This window comes from Diadema antillarum, unplaced genomic scaffold (assembly GCF_040938485.1).
Source record: "Diadema antillarum isolate AM-2024a unplaced genomic scaffold, OU_Dant_1.0 scf00000100, whole genome shotgun sequence".
NCBI classification, from domain to species: Eukaryota; Metazoa; Echinodermata; class Echinoidea; order Diadematoida; family Diadematidae; genus Diadema; species Diadema antillarum.
In genome coordinates, this window is record NW_027270989.1 from 1,178,790 (window position 1) to 1,197,600 (window position 18,811).

At 38.3% G+C, this 18,811-nt stretch overlaps 12 non-coding genes across 12 annotated transcripts; all 12 read right to left on the reverse strand.

The window, feature by feature from the left end:
- Positions 1–2,616: 2,616 nt before the first annotated feature.
- On the reverse strand, positions 2,617–2,688 carry Trnam-cau (transfer RNA methionine (anticodon CAU)). Its single transcript has one exon. It is a non-coding gene; the product is annotated as a tRNA-Met (tRNA).
- A 1,308-nt stretch (positions 2,689–3,996) lies between these two features.
- Positions 3,997–4,068, reverse strand: Trnam-cau (transfer RNA methionine (anticodon CAU)). Its single transcript has one exon. It is a non-coding gene; the product is annotated as a tRNA-Met (tRNA).
- A 360-nt stretch (positions 4,069–4,428) lies between these two features.
- Positions 4,429–4,500, reverse strand: Trnam-cau (transfer RNA methionine (anticodon CAU)). Its single transcript has one exon. It is a non-coding gene; the product is annotated as a tRNA-Met (tRNA).
- Positions 4,501–6,427: 1,927 nt separating this feature from the next.
- Trnam-cau (transfer RNA methionine (anticodon CAU)) lies at positions 6,428–6,499 on the reverse strand. Its single transcript has one exon. It is a non-coding gene; the product is annotated as a tRNA-Met (tRNA).
- Positions 6,500–7,430: 931 nt separating this feature from the next.
- Trnam-cau (transfer RNA methionine (anticodon CAU)) lies at positions 7,431–7,502 on the reverse strand. The gene has a single exon. It is a non-coding gene; the product is annotated as a tRNA-Met (tRNA).
- A 571-nt stretch (positions 7,503–8,073) lies between these two features.
- Trnam-cau (transfer RNA methionine (anticodon CAU)) lies at positions 8,074–8,145 on the reverse strand. Its single transcript has one exon. It is a non-coding gene; the product is annotated as a tRNA-Met (tRNA).
- Positions 8,146–9,986: 1,841 nt separating this feature from the next.
- Trnam-cau (transfer RNA methionine (anticodon CAU)) lies at positions 9,987–10,058 on the reverse strand. The gene has a single exon. It is a non-coding gene; the product is annotated as a tRNA-Met (tRNA).
- Positions 10,059–10,879: 821 nt separating this feature from the next.
- On the reverse strand, positions 10,880–10,951 carry Trnam-cau (transfer RNA methionine (anticodon CAU)). The gene has a single exon. It is a non-coding gene; the product is annotated as a tRNA-Met (tRNA).
- Positions 10,952–11,364: 413 nt separating this feature from the next.
- Positions 11,365–11,436, reverse strand: Trnam-cau (transfer RNA methionine (anticodon CAU)). Its single transcript has one exon. It is a non-coding gene; the product is annotated as a tRNA-Met (tRNA).
- Positions 11,437–13,272: 1,836 nt separating this feature from the next.
- Trnam-cau (transfer RNA methionine (anticodon CAU)) lies at positions 13,273–13,344 on the reverse strand. The gene has a single exon. It is a non-coding gene; the product is annotated as a tRNA-Met (tRNA).
- Positions 13,345–14,913: 1,569 nt separating this feature from the next.
- On the reverse strand, positions 14,914–14,985 carry Trnak-cuu (transfer RNA lysine (anticodon CUU)). The gene has a single exon. It is a non-coding gene; the product is annotated as a tRNA-Lys (tRNA).
- A 3,524-nt stretch (positions 14,986–18,509) lies between these two features.
- On the reverse strand, positions 18,510–18,581 carry Trnam-cau (transfer RNA methionine (anticodon CAU)). Its single transcript has one exon. It is a non-coding gene; the product is annotated as a tRNA-Met (tRNA).
- Between the last annotated feature and the right edge of the window lie 230 nt (positions 18,582–18,811).

An 18,811-nucleotide genomic window follows, 5' to 3' on the forward strand; every position in this document is an offset into this window, starting at 1 on the left:
CACAAACTTGCACACCTGGGGTAAACGCCTCAGTGATAAATGTGTCTTCTGCCCGGGCACCACTGGCACTTTGCATCATATACTTTCAAACTGCCCAGTTTTTCTAGATAGATACGAGTGGCGTCATAACAACCTGCTGAGGTATATGTATAAAACATTTCTTGAAAATCTGTCCAACGGGACGATTTACACTGACTTAGAGGGGCACTCAATCGCCGGGGGCACCATACCTCCCCATATTCTCACTACAAGTTTGCGCCCAGATTTAGTTATCCTTAAGGAAGAACAAGATATCACGATTGTTGAACTAACTGTTCCCTTTGAAATGAACCTCAAGGATGCACATCAAAGAAAAGTAGAAAAGTATAATTCAATTGTGCGGGACATCCAGGATAAGGGCTACTCAGTGTCATTCCACGCGATAGAAGTCGGGGCAAGGGGCCTAATAGACCGGGGGAACAAAAGCCGTTTAAAGCGAATTCTGAGAACAACAGGTTCAAAGATTCGTCCAAACGAATTTTTCCAGACGCTCTCTAAACTCGCCATACTCTCCTCTTTTTCAATATTTTATGCCAGGAAAGAGAGAGCTTGGGGGGAGGTACGGCACCTAGATCCATGACTTAATAGTTATGCAATATTCACACCCACTATGAAGCCGACGCGGAAGTACAGGAATATGTTTGCCGGTCTGTAAGACACATGTTTGTAATCATGTGTTATGTATGTGATATAATTGTAGAATACTGTTTGAGGTATGTTATAATTATTGATATAGATATTTATTGTTTGTATAATATACAGGCGTAGATATTTACGGTTTATATGTGGTATTGGCTGTAGATTTTTTTTTCCCGGGGGGGGGGGGGGGGGGGGGGGGGAGGAGGAGGGTAGCCGCAGGTATGAGATGGGGATAGCGGGTGAAAGTTTATTCTGCCGCTGCGGCTGGTTTGGATTTCGCATTTTTTTATGTTTTGCTTTTTGTTGGGAAAGGAAAGGAATTTGAGGTTAAATGATATGTTTGGAAAGTAGAGATGAGATTAGTATTGATGCACTGTAATATTATGGGTGAATGGGTAATTGAAAAAAAATGTAGAAATGTTTGTTTATAGTTTTTGGTTTTAGGTTGAAAAAGATTGATAGTTGTAAATAAGATGGGTTCTGATAATTATAATATGTGGTAGGGGTATGGGGCACAGAGCCAAATAAAGATTAACGTTGGTGAAAATTTGATGAGAGGATGATGACAATAAGGTTTATGTGGGTTTTTTGTATATATATATGTGTGTGTGTATATGTATGTATATGCATATATATAGGCCTATATGTGTATTTGTATAATTTATTATATCATATTTTAATGCGGATTATTGTATCAATACTGCGGATGATAACTACATCACTGCTGTTATTGTAACACAGAAATAGTATTATGTATTGATTGTTTTTATTGATTGATCACCGGTAATATCTGATATTCTATGTGTGATATGGGTTGCAATAATGTAAACTCTAATATTGTTGTTTTGTATCCCCATGTACGTGTCTAAACCTGCCATTCGTTTTGAATGAAACGGTGGACCTGGTTCTTTTGTATATTTGTTATTCTCACACTTACTTGAACTTGAATAAAGTCATGATTAAACAAACTGGATTATCATTTTTTTTTTTTTCAGTATGGGTTTCAAAATGAATATAATATTGTGAGGTAATTCAGCATGAACAGAATATTTCCAGTGCTGAATTGATGATGATGATGATGATGATGATGATGATGATCTTTTTTTTTTTTTAAATTCCGGAACTGTTTGATAAATTGCTGTTACCAGTAAGTAATTTATCTAAATTCTTGGCAAGTTTTAAATGATGTATTTATTACATCATGGGCCACTAAACGTATGGCTCCCTGCCCCCCCCCCCCCCCCCCCCCGTCCCTTCCACTGCCCATGTATGATACAATGATACACGATTTGATGAGTGTAAATCGGCGGGTTCGCTCATTTATTGGAGTCGTGTGGGACCCAATCAGCCTAACACCCTTTTCGGTCTTACGGCTCTGACAGGTGTAATGTAATAGCGCCATCTTTCGGTTACAGCAAGAGAGTATACCTCCCGATCGGGTGTAGCTGCAGTGAAGGCGTAACTGGTCCTGTTTAGTGATCAGTGGAATGCAGACAGGTAAAGTAAAAATGATATTCCTTACTACTTTATTTCTTTGTTGTGTTTTTACAGGTGAATGAGAATGGAGGAGCACTGACCGGCAGTTGACTTTATGTGCATAACAAGTGGACATGTTACAGGGAAAACGGGACGCCTGCTTGGGTTCTTACTACCTGCTCTCTATTACCCCCCCCCCCCCCCCTTCCTCCTTTAACGGAAGTATAACGGGGGATAGGGGAAAAGACAAGACAATAGCTGAAGAAAAGGGGACTAGACATTGAAAAGGAAAAGAAGATGAAATCAGACAAGGCAATACGAAAACCTAAATTGTCACGCAAATTCGTGGACATAGGCCTAACTCTCGATATGGCTTTGTGTAACGGTCACTCCGGCTCGAAAATTTCTACCATCAGAATTGGCAACATGAGATCAAATTATAATAAACAAAAAGCTTTGGCTTAGCAGAGCGAGGTTTCGATCCTCGGACCTCTGGGTTATGGGCCCAGCACGCTTCCGCTGCGCCACTCTGCTTCATGCCGACAATAATGTGCTTACTTATTTAAAGCGATGACTTGGCTGATGCAATATCATGAAACGCATGAAACACACAAGATTGAAATACATTAAGTTTCATGCGCATGCGCTTTGTGGGTCTCTGCGGTGTTTTGTTTTGTTAAGAGTTGAATCTACCTGATCGTAAAAGGTTATCTCCGTATGCTCATTTGATGACCTTACAATCATTTGTTTAACTTACAGTCATTTGTTTCGTGTATTTTTTTTTTTTTTTTTTTTTTTGGGGGGGGGGGGGGGGGGGGTCCATGACCCCGTTTACAGTGCGAGGCTCGGCCGCGGCTCGGCCGCGGCCGTGCCCAGCCCCGCTTCAGTGTAAACGCGCAAAAGGCCAAATGCGAGGCCAAAATTGGCCTCGCATTTGGCCTTGCTCTGGAGGTGGTCTCGGCCGCGGCCGAGCCGCGGCCGAGCCCGGCCTTTGCTTGGTGTAAACGCAAACTGGTCAAAATGCGCGGCCATTATTGCGCGGCCAATCTTAGTCTGGCTTCCAAACCCTCTGCCTGTATCTTTCGCCATTCAGGATATTAACCCCCTCAACGTCGAAAACTAGTATAGTTTGAGATAGTTTTGTCCTGCAAAGGATTTTTTCCTTCGGCAAATACCTTTGCCTGAACGGCGACTCTGTCGCCATGGAATTCATTTGGCAAAGGGTCTGAAAACCAGACAATACCAAATTGCGTTTGTTTACAAGCAGAGCGCCACTACGACAAAATATTAAAAGGTTTGAATCAAAAGCGCGGCCGAGCCCGGCAGTGTAAACGGACAAAATTGCGCGGCCCGGCCTCGCAATATTGAGGCTGGGCTCGGCCGCGGCTCGGCCGCGGCTCGGCCCAGCCCCGCACTGTAAACGGGGTCCATGACATTTTGCTCCTGCAAAAGTTGCTCCCATGAAACATCTGCGCGATAAGCCAATCAAAAATTCTTCCCAAAAGCATAACCCTACCCCTAATCCTACCCCTACCCCTAATCCTAATCCGAATCCTCAAATCAAACCTAAAACCCTATATAACCCTTAGTCCTTGGGGAAAATAAAAGCGGAGCACTTGTCTGATCTAAAAGATCATCCTTATGAAGATATGGCGTGTAGGTTTTCATAGTGTTAATGTTAAATCGAAAACACGACATAAGTAGAAATGATGAGATGCCTTTTAGGGTAACAGTCAATTTGTTGTTTTCTAGCATCATAATAAATTAATAATTAATAAATAGCTGTTATCTCTAACAGTAAGGGGAAAAAGAGATGTTTGAAATAACAGCAAAATAGCTAACTAGCAGAGCGAGGTTTCGATCCTCGGACCTCTGGGTTATGGGCCCAGCACGCTTCCGCTGCGCCACTCTGCTTCACGAAATCAAATGGCAACATTGTTAAATTATTTGTCAGCTCGAATGATGCAATTCTATGAAATCTATACAGACCAGATGTAAAATAAACACTGTCTCTTATGAGTCGATTTGATTACACCTTTCACTTAGCATGATAATTGTGTCAATGGAAATCAATATGATATGCGGGACTCAGCAAACAAAAGAACGGAACAGATAAATCATCTGGCTGTTCTCCTATCGATTTATTTTGATTGTTTGTTTTCATTTCTTGTAAGTGAGTAACATTTGCCTCAAGGTACCGATGTTGAATGATTCAAACGAAAAAAATAAAAAAATAAATGAAACAGATGAAAAAACACGAACAAAACGTGAGTTTAGCAGAGCGAGGTTTCGATCCTCGGACCTCTGGGTTATGGGCCCAGCACGCTTCCGCTGCGCCACTCTGCTTGACATAGATGTTATTTGGTTAGTTGTACTAATATATGTATTGAGGTTATGATGATTCGAATGATGCAATATTCCTGCAAATTGTCACAATGCATGAATTACAGTCCCAACTTTGAAGGTGTCAATCAAAATCTATGCTCACTTCCTGCACAAGGTTACCCATGACAACGAGAGAGCTCATTATGGGGGGTATCACGACACAATCAAAATGCAAATTCTAACAATGTATAGAAATTGGTAAATGTAGATAATAAAACAGCTTTAGTAGGTAGGCCTAGATTGTTCATTCGATTTTTTTTTTGTGTGTGTGCAATATTATTGTTTGAATATTGCATGTTGTTGTAATAATGATACTACTATAGGCCTACTACTACTATATTTCTACTGCTACTACTACTACTACTACTACTAATAATAATAATAATAATAATACTGATAATAATAATAATAATACTGATAATAATAATAATAATAATAATAATAATAATGATGATGATAATAATGATGATAATAATAATAATACTGATAATAATAATAATCATCATCATCATCATCTTCATCATGAAACACATGAAACACACAAGATTGAAATACATTAAGTTTTATGCGCATGCGCTTTGTGGGTCTCTGCGGTGTTTTGTTTTGTTAAGAGTTGAATCTACCTGATCGTTAGAGGTAATCTCCGTGTGTTCATTTGATTATCTTACAATCATTTGTTTCGTGTATTTTTTTTTTTTTGGGGGGGGGGGGGGGGTTCCATGACATTTTGCTCCTGCAAAAGTTGCTCCCATGAAATATCTGCGCGATAAGCCAATCAAAAATTCTTCCCAAAAGCATAACCCTACCCCTAATCCTAACCCTAACTTTAATCCTAATCCTCAAATCAAACTAAACCTAAAACCCTACCACAACCCAAACCCTATATAACCCTAGGTCCTTGGAGAAAATAAAAGCGGAGCACTTGTCTGATGAGCAAATGCCGACTGGCGTGTCACCGGGTGGAAGGGGGTAATATTAAAAGGACAAAACTATACAGAATAATGCTGTTGGGCAGAACCATAATCATATCTTTGTGATATGGATGACGTGGTCCTGCAATATAAAAAGTTAAATGAATATTATGTGTGGTGAGAGGTTTTTTTTTTCATGAGGAAATTATGGCCTGGATCTAGCAGGGGTTCGAGTTTTGGTATTTCAGTAGGACATGGATTCAACTCAATTTAATTCAGTCGTTTATTTGTTTCCAATAGAAATAAATAATATATGATACAAAGCGGTACCGTGTGTCAATTTGACTTTAATCCAGCTGGGAAGGACAGTTAATTGAACACAATATAGAATCATTTTATTTGCACGAATGGTATTATAACAACAACAACAACAACAAGGTACAATGCACACCTTTTCATGGTAACAAAAGAGAAGTAATCAGAACGATGAAAAAGGGTGTTCCACATTTTAAGCTGAGCTTGTAGGACGTGGAACACTGAAAAGAAATCAACATCAATATACCAATAAGATGTATTTATCTTAAATGCATCTTATGTATCTTTCCATTGTACTTTGGTCATGATTGTATGATGCTGATAATACAAGCATAGTTAAACAATACTTGTTTTAGGATACAAATAAAGTGTATTGTAACACAGCAATATTATGGCACAGACACTATGCATTTGGCCGTGTGTACCAGGAAAATGTGACCAAAAGAGGAGACATACACGCGGTCACGCCAAACAACAGCAACAACAACAACAAAACACAAAAATAACAGAAATGAAGAAACCCCTGTACTCTGGTTTAACTGTTTGTCAAATATGTCATCACTTAAAACTGAATCTGAACAGGATAGATAATGGATACAAAGAAAGAAACAGTGAAAAAAAAAATGAAGAGCAGTAAAATAAATGAAAGCAAAAGCATTTGATAGCAGAGCGAGGTTTCGATCCTCGGACCTCTGGGTTATGGGCCCAGCACGCTTCCGCTGCGCCACTCTGCTTGGTGGTATCAAAAGGCTACATTTCTTTTAGGTTCAGTACGGTGTGGTAACAAATTGGATGATGCAATATGGATGCAAAGTATTATCATCCTCACATACAGTTCAATAAATAGCCTCAGTTCTCGTTCAAAATTTACTCCCACAAGCTTGCTGTGAGCATGCTTCAGACTACCGTAGCTTTCTCCCCTCGGAACATCGTAGAAACGCAAAAATAACGAAAAACTAAAACTAGCGGCATAGAATTGAACGTACCAGAGTGAGCGTCATCTGATATATAATAATATTTAGCAAGTCATTATTTCAGTAAACATGATGACAAATCCCGATTTCTTTCAGCAGTGAAAATACTGTCGATTACCGACTACTGTATAGCTTTCTCCCCTCGGAACATATCATTTTTATATGGCAAAATTTATGATTCTCAACAGCGAAACCGGTGATAATTCCATCAGTGATAGTTTTTACATAACTGCATAGTCACACTTATCTTCATTTCAGCATCGCAATCCAAACAAACATCAAATTACATGAATGCTTACATTTCCTTCTCGAAAAGATCATCATTTTGAAGATATGGCGTATAGGTTTTCATAGTGTTAATAGGGAGCTTTAGATTTTAGACGCGCGGACGTTCAAAGGGAAAAAAACATGGTCTGAGCATGCGCAGTAGCTTGACGTGCGCTATTGCGCACGCTCAGACCATGTGTTTTTTTTTTTCCCCCTTTGAACGTCCGCGCGTCTAAAATTAAAGCTCCCTAATGTTAAATCGAAAACACGACATAAGCAGAAAACAAAATGATGAGATGCCTTTTAGGGTAACAGTCAATTTGTTGTTTCCTTGCATCATGATAAATTAATAATTAATAAATAGCTGTTGTCTCTAACGGTAAGGGGAAAAAGAGATGTTTGAAATAACAGCAAAATAGCTAACTAGCAGAGCGAGGTTTCGATCCTCGGACCTCTGGGTTATGGGCCCAGCACGCTTCCGCTGCGCCACTCTGCTTCACGAAATCAAATGACAACATTGTTAAATTATTTGTCAGCTCGAATGATGCAATCTCTTGAAATCTATACAGACCCAGGGGCCCGTTGCATAAATCTTACCATTGAATTTCAATGGTAACTACTGTCAAAATATAGGCGTCACAGCCAATCAGCATCAAGGATTATAAAATTTACCGCTAATTTGAAGACTTACCGCTAGAAAGGAGTGGTAAGTCTAGCGGTAAGGGTTTTATGTAACAGGGCCCAGATGTGAAATAAACACTGTCTCTTATGAGTCGTCTCCACCACACAGATACGATTTGATTACACCTTTCACTTAGCATGATAATTGTGTCAATGGAAATCAATATGATAGGCGGGACTCAGCAAACAAAAGAAAGGAACAGATAAATTATCTGGCTGGTCTCGTATTGGTTTATTTTGATTGTTTGTATTTTTTGTTCTGTTTGTTTGTTTTCATTTCTTGTAAGTGAGTAACATTTGCCTCAAGGTACCGATGTTGAATGATTCAAACGAAAAAAAAACAACAACAAATGAAACAAATGAAAAACATGAACAAAACGGGTGTTTAGCAGAGCGAGGTTTCGATCCTCGGACCTCTGGGTTATGGGCCCAGCACGCTTCCGCTGCGCCACTCTGCTTGACATATTAATATTAGTTGGTTAGTTGTATATGTATTGAGGTTATGATGATTCGAATGATGCAATATTCCTGCAAATTGTCACAATGCATGAATTACAGTCCCAACTTTGAAGGTGTCATTCAAAATCTACGCTCACTTCCTGCACAAGGTTACCCATGACAACGAGAGAGCTCATTATGGGGGGTATCACGACACAATCAAAATGCAAATTCTAACAATGTATCGAAATTGGTAAATGTAGATAACAAAACAGCTTTAGTAGGTAGGCCTAGATTGTTCATTCGATTTTTTTTGGTGCAATGTTATTGTTTGAATATTGCATGTTGTTGTAATAATGATACTACTATAGGCCTACTACTACTATACTACTACTACTACTACTACTACTACTACTACTACTACTACTACTAATGATAATAATAATAATGATAATAATAATAATACTGATAATAATAATAATATAATCATCATCATCATCATCATGAAACGCATGAAACACACAAGATTGAAATACATTAAGTTTTATGCGCATGCGCTTTGTGGGTCTCTGCGGTGTTTTGTTTTGTTAAGAGTTTAATCTACCTGATCGTAAAAGGTTATCTCCGTATGTTCATTTGATTAACTTACAATCATTTGTTTCGTGTATTCTTTTTTTTTTTTTTTTTTTTTTTGGGGGGGGGGGGGGCCTCCATGACATTTTGCTCCTGCAAGAGTTGCTCCCATGAAATGAAATAAGCCAATCAAAAATTATTCCCAAAAGCATAACCCTACCCCTAATCCTAACCCTAACCCTTATCCTAATCCTCAAATCAAACTAAACTTAAAACCCTATCACAATCCAAAAACTATATAACCCTAAGTCCTTGGAGAAAATAAAAACGGAGCACTTGTCTGATGACCAAATGCCGACTGGCGTGTCACCGGGTGGAGGGGGTAATATTAAAAGGACAGAAGTATACAGAAACATGCTGTTGGGCAGAACCATAATCATTTCTTTGTGATATGGATGACGTGGTCCTGCAATATAAAAAGTTAAATGAATATTATATGTGGTGAGAGTTTTTTTTTTCATGAGGAAATTATGGCCTGGATCTAGCAGGGGTTCGAGTTTTGGTATTTCGATAGGACATGGATTCAACTCAATTTAATTCAGTCGTTTACCTATTTCCAATAGAAATAAATAATATATGATACAAAGCGGTACCGTGTGTCAATTTGACTTTCATCCAGCTGGGAAGGACAATTCATTGAACCTAATACAAAACAATTTTATTTGCACGAATGGTATTATAACAACAACAAAAAGGTACAATGCACACCTTTTCATGGTAACAAAAGAGAAGTAGTCAGAAGGATGAAAAAGGGTGTTCCACATTATAAGCTAAGCTTGTAGGACGTGGAACACTGAAAAGAAATCAACATCAATATACCAATAAGATGTATTTATCTTAAATGCATCTTATGTATCTTTCCATTGTACTTTGGTCATGTATGATGCTGATAATACAAGCATAGTTAAACAATACTTGTTTTAGGATACAAATAAAGTGTATTGTAACACAGCAATATTATGGCACAGACACTATGCATTTGGCCGTGTGTACCAGGAAAATGTGACCAAGAGAGGAGACATCACGCGGTCACGCCAAACAACAGCAACAACAACAACAAAACACAAAAATAACAGAAATGAAGAAACCCCTGTACTCTGGTTTAACTGTTTGTCAAATATGTCATCACTTAAAACTGAATCTGAACAGAATAGATAATGGATACAAAGAAAGAAACAGTGAAAAAAAAATGAAGAGCAGTAAAATAAATGAAAGCAAAAGCATTGGATAGCAGAGCGAGGTTTCGATCCTCGGACCTCTGGGTTATGGGCCCAGCACGCTTCCGCTGCGCCACTCTGCTTGGTGGTATCAAAAGGCTACATTTCTTTTAGGTTCAGTACGATGTGGTAACAAATTGGATGATGCAATATGGATGCAAAGTATTATCATCCTCACATACAGTTTGATAAATGGCCTCAGTTCTCGTTCAAAATTTATACTCCCACAAGCTTGCCGCGAGCATGCTTCAGACTACGGTATAGCTTTCTCTCCTCGGAACATCGTAGAAACGTAAAAATAACGAAAAACTAAAACTAGCGGCATAGAATTGAACGTACGTAACAGAGTGAGCGTCATTTGATTTAAGGTATGATAAAATTTAGCAAGTCATTATTTCAGTAAACATGATGACAAATCCCGATTTCTTTCAGCAGTGAAAATACTGTCGGCTACCAACTACTGTATAGTTTTCTCCCCTCGGAACATAAAATTTTTATATGGCAAAATTTATGATTCTCAACAGCGAAACCGGTGATAATTCCATCAGTGATAGTTTTTACATAACTGTATATATGTTGATCATCAACGCGATAAAGAAAATTATAGTTACACTTATCTTCATTTCAGCATCGCAATCCAAACAAACATCAAATTACATGAATGCTTACATTTCCTTCTCGAAAAGATCATCCTTTTAAAGATATTGGCGTATAGGATTTCAGTGTTAATATTAAATCGAAAACACGACATAAGCAGAAAACAAAATGATGAGACGCCTTTTAGGGTAATAGTCAATTTGTTGTTTCCTTGCATCATAATAAATTAATAATTGATAAATAGCTGTTGTCTCTAACAGTAAGGGGGAAAAGAGATGTTTGAAATAACAGCAAAATAGCTAACTTAAAGCAGAGCGAGGTTTCGATCCTCGGACCTCTGGGTTATGGGCCCAGCACGCTTCCGCTGCGCCACTCTGCTTCACGAAATCAAATGACAACATTGTTAAATTAGGCCCTATTTGTCAGCTGGAATAATCAATTCCATGAAATCTATACAGACCAAAATAAAAAAATGTAAAATAAACACTGTCTCTTATGAGTCGTCTCCACCACACAGATACGATTTGATTACACCTTTCACTTAGCATGATAATTGTGTCAATGGAAATCAATATGATAGGCGGGACTCAGCAAACAAAAGAACGGAACAGATAAATTATCTGGCTGGTCTCCTATTGATTTATTTTGATTGTTTGTATTTTTCACTCTGTTTGTTTGTTGTTTTCATTTCTTGTAAGTGAGTAACATTTGCCTCAAGGTACCGATGTTGAATGATCAAACGAAAAAAAAAAATAAATGAAACAGATGAAAAACACGAACAAAACGGGTGTTTAGCAGAGCGAGGTTTCGATCCTCGGACCTCTGGGTTATGGGCCCAGCACGCTTCCGCTGCGCCACTCTGCTTGACATAGATGTTATTTGGTTAGTTGTATATGTATTGAGGTTATGATGATTCGAATGATGCAATATTCCTGCAAATTGTCACAATGCATGAATCACAGTCCCAACTTTGAAGGTGTCATTCAAAATCTATTCAAAATCTAACAATGTATAGAAATTGGTAAATGTAGATAACAAAACAGCTTTAGTAGGTAGGCCTAGATTGTTCATTCGATTTTTTTTGTGTGTGTGTGCAATATTATTGTTTGAATATTGCATGTTGTTGTAATAATGATACTACTATAGGCCTACTACTACTATATTTCTACTGCTACTACTACTACTACTACTAATAATAATAATAATAATAATACTGATAATAATAATAATGATACTGATAATAATAATAATAATAATAATGATGATGATAATAATAATGATAATAATAATGATAATACTGATAATAATAATAATCATCATCATCATCATCTTCATCATGAAACGCATGAAACACACAAGATTGAAATACATTAAGTTTTATGCGCATGCGCTTTGTGGGTCTCTGCGGTGTTTTTGTTTTGTTAAGAGTTGAATCTACCTGATCGTTAGAGGTAATCTCCGTGTGTTCATTTGATTATCTTACAATCATTTGTTTCGTGTATTTTTTTCTTTTTTTTTGGGGGGGGGGGGGGTTCCATGACATTTTGCTCCTGCAAAAGTTGCTCCCATGAAATATCTGCGCGATAAGCCAATCAAAAATTCTTCCCAAAAGCATAACCCTACCCCTAATCCTAACCCTAACTTTAACCCTAATCCTCAAATCAAACTAAACCTAAAACCCTACCACAACCCAAACCCTATATAACCCTAGGTCCTTGGAGAAAATAAAAGCGGAGCACTTGTCTGATGAGCAAATGCCGACTGGCGTGTCACCGGGTGGAAGGGGGTAATATTAAAAGGACAGAACTATACAGAATAATGCTGTTGGGCAGAACCATAATCATTTCTTTGTGATATGGATGACGTGGTCCTGCAATATAAAAAGTTAAATGAATATTATGTGTGGTGAGAGGTTTTTTTTTTCATGAGGAAATTATGGCCTGGATCTAGCAGGGGTTCGAGTTTTGGTATTTCAGTAGGACATGGATTCAACTCAATTTAATTCAGTCGTTTATTTGTTTCCAATAGAAATAAATAATATATGATACAAAGCGGTACCGTGTTTCAATTTGACTTTAATCCAGCTGGGAAGGACAGTTAATTGAACACAATATAGAATCATTTTATTTGCACGAATGGTATTATAACAACAACAACAACAACAAGGTACAATGCACACCTTTTCATGGTAACAAAAGAGAAGTAATCAGAACGATGAAAAAGGGTGTTCCACATTTTAAGCTGAGCTTGTAGGACGTGGAACACTGAAAAGAAATCAACATCCATATACCAATAAGATGTATTTATCTTAAATGCATCTTATGTATCTTTCCATTGTACTTTGGTCATGTATGATGCTGATAATACAAGCATAGTTAAACAATACTTGTTTTAGGATACAAATAAAGTGTATTGTAACACAGCAATATTATGGCACAGACACTATGCATTTGGTCGTGTGTACCAGGAAAATGTGACCAAAAGAGGAGACATACACGCGGTCACGCCAAACAACAGCAACAACAACAACAAAACACAAAAATAACAGAAATGAAGAAACCCCTGTACTCTGGTTTAACTGTTTGTCAAATATGTCATCACTTAAAACTGAATCTGAACAGGATAGATAATGGATACAAAGAAAGAAACAGTGAAAAAAAAATGAAGAGCAGTAAAATAAATGAAAGCAAAAGCATTTGATAGCAGAGCGAGGTTTCGATCCTCGGACCTCTGGGTTATGGGCCCAGCACGCTTCCGCTGCGCCACTCTGCTTGGTGGTATCAAAAGGCTACATTTCTTTTAGGTTCAGTACGGTGTGGTAACAAATTGGATGATGCAATATGGATGCAAAGTATTATCATCCTCACATACAGTTCAATAAATAGCCTCAGTTCTCGTTCAAAATTTACTCCCACAAGCTTGCTGTGAGCATGCTTCAGACTACCGTAGCTTCCTCCCCTCGGAACATCGTAGAAACGCAAAAATAACGAAAAACTAAAACTAGCGGCATAGAATTGAACGTACCAGAGTGAGCGTCATCTGATATATAATAACATTTAGCAAGTCATTATTTCAGTAAACATGATGACAAATCCCGATTTCTTTCAGCAGTGAAAATACTGTCGGCTACCGACTACTGTATAGCTTTCTCCCCTCGGAACATATCATTTTTATATGGCAAAATTTATGATTCTCAACAGCGAAACCGGTGATAATTCCATCAGTGACAGTTTTTACATAACTGCATAGTCACACTTATCTTCATTTCAGCATCGCAATCCAAACAAACATCAAATTACATGAATGCTTACATTTCCTTCTCGAAAAGATCATCATTTTGAAGATATGGCGTATAGGTTTTCATAGTGTTAATAGGGAGCTTTAGATTTTAGACGCGCGGACGTTCAAAGGGAAAAAACATGGTCTGAGCATGCGCAGTAGTTTGACGTGCGCTACTGCGCACGCTCAGACCATGTGGTTTTTTTTTTCCCCTTTGAACGTCCGCGCGTCTAAAATCTAAAGCTCCATAATGTTAAATCGAAAACACGACATAAGCAGAAAACAAAATGATGAGATGCCTTTTAGGGTAACAGTCAATTTGTTGTTTCCTTGCATCATGATAAATTAATAATTAATAAATAGCTGTTGTCTCTAACGGTAAGGGGAAAAAGAGATGTTTGAAATAACAGCAAAATAGCTAACTAGCAGAGCGAGGTTTCGATCCTCGGACCTATGGGTTATGGGCCCAGCACGCTTCCGCTGCGCCACTCTGCTTCACGAAATCAAATGGTAACATTGTTAAATTATTTGTCAGCTCGAATGATGCAATCTCTTGAAATCTATACAGACCCAGGGGCCCGTTGCATAAATCTTACCATTGAATTTCAATGGTAACTACTGTCAAAATTAGGCGTCACAGCCAATCAGCATCAAGGATTATAAAATTTACCGCTAATTTGAAGACTTACCGCTAGAAAGGAGTGGTAAGTCTAGCGGTAAGGGTTTTATGTAACAGGGCCCAGATGTGAAATAAACACTGTCTCTTATGAGTCGTCTCCACCACACAGATACGATTTGATTACACCTTTCACTTAGCATGATAATTGTGTCAATGGAAATCAATATGATAGGCGGGACTCAGCAAACAAAAGAAAGGAACAGATAAATTATCTGGCTGGTCTCGTATTGGTTTATTTTGATTGTTTGTATTTTTTATTCTGTTTGTTTGTTTTCATTTCTTGTAAGTGAGTAACATTTGCCTCAAGGTACCGATGTTGAATGATTCAAACGAAAAAAAACAAACAAATGAAACAAATGAAAAACATGAACAAAACGGGTGTTTAGCAGAGCGAGGTTTCGATCCTCGGACCTCTGGGTTAAGGGCCCAGCACGCTTCCGCTGCGCCACTCTGCTTGACATAAATATTAGTTGGTTAGTTACCCACGCCGATGAAAATCGGCAGGGGGTTATGTAAAGGGTTCCGTATGTTTGTTTGTTTGTTTGTTTGTTTGTTTGTTTGTTTTTTGTTTGTTTTTTTGTTTGTTTGTTTGTTTGTTTGTTTGTGTACAAGATAACAAGAGAACGGGTAAACGGATTTGCACGAAATGTTCAGGGAATGTTTGGATAATGACAGGAAAGAATCGATTAGATTTTGGTGATAATCGGTTGACCCTTGCAAATTCTGTGTGACCTTGAAGTTTTGACCCCATGGTATAGTGACCATTCCGAAAATTTCCCGTTTCTCACTTTGCGATTTTCCGCTACCATACGAAGACATAAACTCCCCAACGATCCGACTTCGCTGCTCAAATGTTCGTAAGAATTCCGAAATTTACGTTTAGGCCTATTTGAGGGACTATGTCCTTCTAGATTTATGAAAGTTCGTTCTCCGTCATCACAAACTGGCCCGTATTTTGATGATTTTTCAAATTAACATTGATTGTTTTTTTCGTTGGAGGAGCATTTTGCTCGGTCGCAGTCACACTGCACGATATGCGTGCTCAATGTCAATGCGTGTGCAAGGCCGCTGAAAATGCATCGCGCTCTACACTGTTGGTGCAAAATTGCACCGGGGACGTTGCGGCGCTCGTTGGTGGCCGAATACTGGTGCAGTAGACATTTGCATTCAACCCTTGCATTGAATAATTCCCGTAGACACTAATCATAGGGGTAATTGCCTAGGGGGTACGTAAATTTTGTTTTTCTTTTTTGCTTTTGTGGATACCATCAAAGATCGTAGACTCATACGACCTTTGATATTTGATGATTTTTCAAATTAACATTGATTGTTTTTTTCGTTGGAGGAGCATTTTGCTCGGTCGCAGTCACACTGCACGATATGCGTGCTCAATGTCAATGCGTGTGCAAGGCCGCTGAAAATGCATCGCGCTCTACACTGTTGGTGCAAAATTGCACCGGGGACGTTGCGGCGCTCGTTGGTGGCCGAATACTGGTGCAGTAGACATTTGCATTCAACCCTTGCATTGAATAATTCCCGTAGACACTAATCATAGGGGTAATTGCCTAGGGGGTACGTAAATTTTGTTTTTCTTTTTTGCTTTTGTGGATACCATCAAAGATCGTACACTCATACGACCTTTGATATCATCACACTCTCGGCTTGCTATAATCAAAATATCCCGCAAGAAAACGGCGTATTTCTCGATTTTTAGCGCTTTTTCCGCGACCCGTCGCGTAGACAATACTCTTAAAACTGGACTTAATTCGCGCGCGCTTGGAAAAGTTCCGATTCTGCACTTTTGACGGTGGAATTTGGGATTTTCGATGGATTTTTGGAGGAGACTTAAGGACTTTCCTGTACGTGAATGAGTGTTAATACCGTATGTGTAATTATGTGATTTGCGTGTGATGTGACTGTAGAACCAAAGATCGTACACTTCAGTGTACGATCTTTGGTAGAACTCACTGGCTGGTGATAAAGCACACTGGCAATTAAGTGGCCGAATTCTGGTAGATGACCGAATGCACATTATGTTTACCCCGACTTTGTACTTAGGCGTGGGTCTGCCGCCTTTGACGGCCCCTCTCTAGTTGTATATGTATTGAGGTTATGATGATTCGAATGATGCAATATTCCTGCAAATTGTCACAATGCATGAATTACAGTCCCAACTTTGAAGGTGTCATTCAAAATCTATGCTCACTTCCTGCACTAGGTTACCCATGACAACGAGAAAGCTCATTATGGGGGGTATCACGACACAATCAAAATGCAAATTCTAACAATGTATCGAAATTGGTAAATGTAGATAACAAAACAGCTTTAGTAGGTAGGCCTAGATTGTTCATTCGATTTTTTTTTGGTGCAATGTTATTGTTTGAATATTGCATGTTGTTGTAATAATGATACTACTATAGGCCTACTACTACTATACTACTACTACTACTACTACTACTACTACTACTAATGATAATAATAATAATGATAATAATAATAATACTGATAATAATAATAATATAATCATCATCATCATCATCATGAAACGCATGAAACACACAAGATTGAAATACATTAAGTTTTATGCGCATGCGCTTTGTGGGTCTCTGCGGTGTTTTGTTTTGTTAAGAGTTTAATCTACCTGATCGTAAAAGGTTATCTCCGTATGTTCATTTGATTAACTTACAATCATTTGTTTCGTGTATTCTTTTTTTTTTTTTTTTTTTTTTTTTTGGGGGGGGGGGGGGGGGGGCCTCCATGACATTTTGCTCCTGCAAGAGTTGCTCCCATGAAATGAAATAAGCCAATCAAAAATTATTCCCAAAAGCATAACCCTACCCCTAATCCTAACCCTAACCCTTATCCTAATCCTCAAATCAAACTAAACTTAAAACCCTATCACAATCCAAAAACTATATAACCCTAAGTCCTTGGAGAAAATAAAAACGGAGCACTTGTCTGATGACCAAATGCCGACTGGCGTGTCACCGGGTGGAGGGGGTAATATTAAAAGGACAGAACTATACAGAAACATGCTGTTGGGCAGAACCATAATCATTTCTTTGTGATATGGATGACGTGGTCCTGCAATATAAAAAGTTAAATGAATATTATATGTGGTGAGAGTTTTTTTTTTTTCATGAGGAGATTATGGCCTGGATCTAGCAGGGGTTCGAGTTTTGGTATTTCGATAGGACATGGATTCAACTCAATTTAATTCAGTCGTTTATTTATTTCCAATAGAAATAAATAATATATGATACAAAGCGGTACCGTGTGTCAATTTGACTTTCATCCAGCTGGGAAGGACAATTCATTGAACCTAATACAAAACAATTTTATTTGCACGAATGGTATTATAACAACAACAAAAAGGTACAATGCACACCTTTTCATGGTAACAAAAGAGAAGTAGTCAGAAGGATGAAAAAGGGTGTTCCACATTATAAGCTAAGCTTGTAGGACGTGGAACACTGAAAAGAAATCAACATCAATATACCAATAAGATGTATTTATCTTAAATGCATCTTATGTATCTTTCCATTGTACTTTGGTCATGTATGATGCTGATAATACAAGCATACTATCAACAATACTTGTTTTAGGATGCAAATAAAGTGTATTGTAACATAGCAATATTATGGCACAGACACTATGCATTTGGCCGTGTGTACCAGGAAAATGTGACCAAGAGAGGAGACATACACGCGGTCACGCCAAACAACAGCAACAACAACAACAAAACACAAAAATAACAGAAATGGTGTTCATGGTATGGTTTATTAAATGAAATGTTCTCGCAGCCAAAAGGCTGAATTGCAACATTTGAAATGAAGAAACCCCTGTACTCTGGTTTAACTGTTTGTCAAATATGTCATCACTTAAAACTGAATCTGAACAGAATAGATAATGGATACAAAGAAAGAAACAGTGAAAAAAAATGAAGAGCAGTAAAATAAATGAAAGCAAAAGCATTGGATAGCAGAGCGAGGTTTCGATCCTCGGACCTCTGGGTTATGGGCCCAGCACGCTTCCGCTGCGCCACTCTACTTGGTGGTATCAAAAGGCTACATTTCTTTTAGGTTCAGTACGATGTGGTAACAAATTGGATGATGCAATATGGATGCAAAGTATTATCATCCTCACATACAGTTTGATAAATGGCCTCAGTTCTCGTTCAAAATTTATACTCCCACAAGCTTGCCGCGAGCATGCTTCAGACTACCGTATAGCTTTCTCTCCTCGGAACATCGTAGAAACGCAAAAATAACGAAAAACTAA